Below are 6000 nucleotides of genomic sequence, written 5' to 3'. Positions count from 1 at the left end.
CCTGGCTGAGTCCTGTGGCCCCTGCTGCCCATAAAGAAGCTATGATCCAAAAAAAAAAAAAAAGACTGCTGCACAGACCTGAGTGTGTAGAGCTTCATGCAGGGTGTGGGAAGTGCAGGTTGTGCCCTCAAGGGTATAGTCATGAAAAGAGATGAGCATGGTGAACTAAAAAGACTAGCAGAATGGCTTCTGTGTTTCTGGGTCCAGAGAAGAAATGAGTAAGAGTGCTAAAAATAAATCAGAAAAGATGGTGGGAGAAGTCTCAAAAAATATCAAAAAAGCAAACAACCCAATGAAAAAAAATGGCCAAAGAACTAAATAGGGAATTCTTCAAAGAAATACAGATAATAAACATTTTTTAGAAGTGTTCAACACCCTCAGCCATCAGGCAAATGCAAATCAAAACTATTTTGAGAGTCTAGCGCATGCTCATCAGAATGGCGATCATCAAGAAAACAAATGTGAAGAAATACTGGCAATAATGTGGAGACAGAGGAACTCTTACTGTCTGTAGGAGCATCAACCAGGGTAGCCGATATGGATATCAGTGTGGAAGATGCTCAGAAAGCTACCCCACTCAGCATATACCCAAGAGACTCCGTAGACTTGATACCTACTCAGTCATGTACATTGCTGCTCTAGTCACAATAGCGAGGAAATGGGATCAGCCTGGATGACCCTCAGCTGATGGACGGATATGAAAATGTGGCGCGCATACACGATGGAATTTTATTCAGCTATGAGAAATATGAAACTTCCAGGAGAAGGGATGGAGCTGGAGAAGTAGTCGAAGCAATGTAACTCAGACCCAGAAAGACAAGTGACACGTAGCATTTCTAATGCATGCTGCAGATCCCAGCTTGGAATCTTCAGATTTATGCATTTCAACTTGGAGTGCGTGGAGAGGCCAAGATGGTAGGAAGGAGCTGAAGAGGGGGAAGAAGCCTTAAGGGAAGAGAAACAGCATGAGCCTTACAGTACAAAGTAGGGGGTGGAAAGGTTTAAGAGAAATGAAATGGGCAAATAGCGGAAAAGACAGGGTAAGAGAGTTAACTAACACTAAGACTTGTGAGCTATTATTTATGGATAATTTACATTGGTATAGTTTTTGTATATTGATACAAGTTCAAATTATATTTGTTACTTTTGTTTACATTATTTGTACATATATACAAAGTTATTTTGTCAGATTGAATATATGCATGTTTCCACCTGGGTTTAGGACATTTTGTACATTGATACAACTTTTAGGGTATATTTTCACATTATTATAGGTCAATAGTTGTTCATGTTTGTTGTACATACAATCAGATCAATTCGGTTCTTTAGATACATAGAGATTGTATTCTGTCTAGATAGGTAAACTTCAACCACTTCAAGGATCTGTGGAACATGGCATTTAAATAACTTAGGGTTCTGTTGACATGAGACATGATTGCTTCTGACAGCACCAATCTATTCCCGAGAGAATGTTGAGCACTGAAGACACTCCACTTGGAGCTTGTTTTCTTCTTGGTAAAACTGACCTTTGGGCAAGGAACTGACAATGCCTCAACCACTGACAAGTTACATGGTATCCGGAAATGGATAAGCAGGATTGTCAAATCTTGCCAAGACAGGGTAAAATGGTTTTGAAAATTTTCCTGCCTCTGAAAATGGTCTGTCAGTTACACTAGGCCTTAGCCAAAGTTGGTTGATTCAATGTTGCAAAATGAGACTTTGGGTGATTGCTCAGGTAGCTAATTGTCTCGTCATATATTGCTCGCTTTGGAAGTTACTTGATTGTACTTCCTGCCTGCTCAAGTAACGTTATCTCCTTTTTCAGGCCTTTGATGAGGTAGAAGATTAGATAGTCGTAGTTACTGTACTCTTAAGATCTAGCCAAGCCATTTCCTATACAAGACTTAGACTCCATAGGATAGAATGTTTTTTAAAACATTTAGCATATGTTCCTTGATTAATATTGCTTATGCTGATTGTAATTCTAATCTTATACTTGATATCTGTTCCCAGTGTATATTGTTCCGTATGGGGTTTGGAACTCTCTTACTTAAACAAAAGGGGAGGTGCTGCAGGAGCTCCTTCTGCTCCTTCAGCCTTTAAGATACGAGCCCATGGGGCATGGCCTCTTATACTTTAAAAAGCAGCGGAAGGGGCGCGCTCTCTCTTGCTTCCGGCTCCCGTTCTGTAGGCTACACTGTTTTTTGTTTTGCAAAGAGAGGACTGTTGTTTGGGACTGTGATCTCTAAGTTTTTCCCCTCAAATAAATAACCCTTTTTATTATCCCTAATTCTTAACTGGTGTGGGATTGTTTTGCGGCTTCAACTAAGGGTATTTGAAAGCAATATACAAGCCTACTATTTTGTAAATGAATTCAAATGTAAGCTACACATATACACATGCATGCACACATACACAGAGAAGTCAACCTGGGTCTGAGCTGGGATCTCCCTCCCAGATGGCTAGGTTTTATGGTGTCTAAAGGTGTTGGGAAGCCTGCTGGGAAGAAGTCAATGGTCTTATCCATCAGTAAGACCTGCAAACAACAATACCAACCTGCCAGGCAAGATATGCCAACTGTCTCAGTAGTGCCAGGAACGCTTCTGCTTCCCGATTGGATTTGAGACTGACTCCATAGGAAGGAAGTCATTGCTGGTACTATAAACCTGGAGCACTCAGGGGTACCTACTACTGTTGTTTTGCTAAATGAGCATGATGTCAAACTGCCTTCTCAACATTCACACTTGTTCCCATGAGTTAGTGGTACATGCAACCTCAGTCGGAGCAGTCTCTGTAGATGCTTCAGAGATTCATAACTTGTCAAAATGATGAGGCAAGTGATTGTTGAGTGTTCAGTAGAAGCAGCTACATAACCCCCTCCAAGGCCCACGAAACATCACAAAAGAGAGGGTTATAAGAATAGAGAGCCGGAAGATGGCAAGAAGCTCTGTGAAACTGTTTCCTGGACATAACAAGCTGTGGTACCCATGTCTTACTCAAATAAATACCCCCTCCCACCCACGCTCATGCAAGCAACCCATAACCTATATAAATACCACAGAAGACACATACACACACACACACACACACACACACACAGAGTGTACAAAAACAGGAAGACAACTTGTTGGAGGGGGAAGGGAGCTTGGCGGGAGTGGAAGGCAGATAAGAGGATTGTAGAGAGTAGACATGATCACACTATTTCACCCATGTATGAGATTGTGAGAGAAATGCAACTTTTGAAATTCCCACAAAAAAAAAAAACTTTGTTTTTAAAGTCTAGACAGGAGCTATCATCCAAGCTCAGTACCAGTCCAAAAGGCCAGGAACTCTCACCAGAGGTACACTTAATACCTCACACAGCTTGCTGTCTTCTGAGGCAGACCCTCTTCGGATGGTGTAGTGATCTGAGTAAGAAATGGCCTCCATAGTCTCGGGCATTTGAACACTTGGTCCTCCGTTGCTTTGGGAAGTTTAGTTGATACAGCCTTACTGAAGGAAAGATGCTAACTGGGGGCAGGCTTCGAGATGAGAAAGCCTGGTACCACTTGAAATTTGCTCTCTGCTTCATGCTTATTTTGAAGATGTAAGTGCCCAGCCTCCTGCCCTGGCCACCAGACCTGCTTCTTGCTACCACGTTTCTCCATCACTATGGAGACTCTAACCCTATGGAACCAAAAATAAACTTTCTTCCTGAAGTTCTCTTTCCTTGTGGTAGGGTTTTATTTTTAATTATTGTATGTGTATGGGTGTTCTGCTTGTGTATATGCCTTTGTACCCTGTCTCTCTGGTATCCAAGGATGCCAGAAGAGGGTTTCTGATCCCTTGGAACTGAAGTGTCGTGGCTGTGAGCTTCCGCGTGGGAGCTGGGTCCCTGGTGCTCTGAGCCACAGAGCCATCTCTCCAGCCCCGATGCTCACAGTGTTCTACCACAGCCATAGAACAGTAACTAATGCAGATGGCGTCTAGGAATCTGCATTGTTAACTGGCTCCCAGAATAGTTCTTAAGATACACCAACAACATCTGAAAGTCGCAGGCCTGAACTCCCATCAGACAGATGGGGGAGGCCGAGAAGACCATGTTCAAAACTGGAGAAGGAAAGTCCCAAGACAAGAAGGGAGGGGTCCTCAAGAGGGAGAAGGGAACCGGCCAAGGACAGCACACACGGCCGAGCGAGCTCGGAGCAGCTGGGCAAGGGTTCTCCAGGACTAACTGGAGTGGGGCTGCCCCTAGGGACAGGATTTCAGCACAGTCTAACAAGCCGCCAAGTAAGCAGGACCTGCTGCCAGCGGGAGGGTGAGTGAATAAGTGACAAGCCCTTGAGTACCCTCCCAGGGGGGGAGGGGCATCTCTGAAAGACTGCCAGGAGCCCATCTTGCCTTTCTAACTGAATCACAGCTCAGACAAGATTTATTTCACTGCTCTGGAAGAAATAAAGAGGTGCGGCATATCTTGTTTCTGGAGACAGCGGAAGGCCTCTCTTCTTGTCACCGTTTTCAACAAATGGCAGTGAGCACAGAATAGTACTCACCTCGGCCAGATGATATTTGTGCTGCATGGCAGTGGCAGCTGAGCTAAAAGGCAGGCTGGAAAGGCAAGGTCATGCAAGCAACAGATCTTCAGCTCCTCCGTGTTCCTACAGAAGTGGGTGGGGGCAGCAGAGGAAGAAGGGAGCTGGAGGCTCACACCAGGCCACACAGACAGGTGTGCCCTTCACTAGTGAAGCCTGGCAATGACAAGCCAGCCCTGCATGCAAGATGGCTGCATCACACCGTGTTAGGCAACCCTGCAGCAGATTCTGACCACGCTACAGTTGGAGAGTTCTGGGGGGGAGGGAGGGAAGGGAGACCCAGAGATACAACCATACCCCCAAGAAGGGATACAGAAGCAGAGCTCAGTGGTAAGACTAGCCATCCAGAGGCAGTTACAAAGAGCCAAACGAGAAATGTGGAGAATTGAAGACAGTAGCCAGGAGGATGGGGAAAGGAGTCATAGAAAAATAAGAATAAAAATTTAGCAGTTAAAAATGCAAGGCTTAGTGACATGGAGAACAGATTGTGGGAGAGTGGGGGCGGGGGCAGAACAACTCCAGCTTCGTGGTTTAAGCAACTTAGCTTTACATCAGGTAAAAGCAACACAAGCTCTTATATAAGCTACAGATCAATTTGCCATCTGCCTCCAACTTGAAACACTCAAAATCTGTTTGTAAGCCAACTCAGAATCTTCCAGATTCAGGAAGACGGTATTTTAAATACTTTTATGAAACAGCACAATTATGAAACACACCCGTGTGCCGACTTCAGATACATCCTTCAACTACTCTTTTCAGCAACGCAGCTCAGAAATAGAAATTAGTCCAGATTTGAAAACCTGGCAAGAAGGGGAAAAGCTATAGAGAAATTACTCCAAAAAAACCCAAAGCACAGCCATTTGCAGAGAAAAGTACTAACCAATGCTTTAATACCCGGATGACTGAGTGAAAAAAAAACACGCTGTAGAATGTCCAATACGAAGTACATGCTAAAGGCTTCTCTGCCCAAGAATGTTATTTACCTAAGTTATAGGACTCAGGTTATCTGTGAGGGGAAAAAAAAAATCTATCTTAATTAGCCATAGCAAATACTTCCCAAACTCTTCTTTTTTGGCTTCATATTAAGATGGTTTTCTACTTATTAAACATGGGTGTGCCTGGTATTTTGGACATTCCCTTTGAGAAAAAGCAGAAAGCTTTGCTCTAAGGGTGTGAGTCAGGGGAGCTGGGAAGCCGCCCAGCGTCTGGCCCTGTGTTTCAGTGGCTGGGAATGTAGAACACAGTCTGGCAGGGCTGCCTCGGGTACATCCTCAGCTCTGCAGGCCTGCTAACAGGCTCTTTCAGCCCTCTACCATTCTACACTCTAAGATGGCATGTAACCAAACAGCTAGAGAAATTCAGGTCTCTCTCAGGGGTAGAGGTGGCTTCACCTCCTCTCCCTGGTCCCTTGCAGAACCTTTAAGCCCAA

General features: G+C 44.3%; 1 protein-coding gene and 1 pseudogene across 3 annotated transcripts in view; one reads left to right on the top strand and one right to left on the bottom strand.

Annotated features, from left to right (window-relative positions):
• Positions 1–6000, bottom strand: part of Ldlrad4 (low density lipoprotein receptor class A domain containing 4) — a 313809-nt gene that overhangs the window by 265512 nt on the left and 42297 nt on the right. The window lies entirely within an intron of this gene.
• The window catches only part of LOC101998696, a 31880-nt pseudogene that overhangs the window by 638 nt on the left and 25242 nt on the right, over positions 1–6000 (top strand).

This window comes from Microtus ochrogaster, chromosome 18 (genome assembly GCF_000317375.1).
Source record: "Microtus ochrogaster isolate Prairie Vole_2 chromosome 18, MicOch1.0, whole genome shotgun sequence".
Classification (NCBI taxonomy): Eukaryota; Metazoa; Chordata; class Mammalia; order Rodentia; family Cricetidae; genus Microtus; species Microtus ochrogaster.
This window is presented reverse-complemented; position numbering and strand designations above follow the sequence as displayed.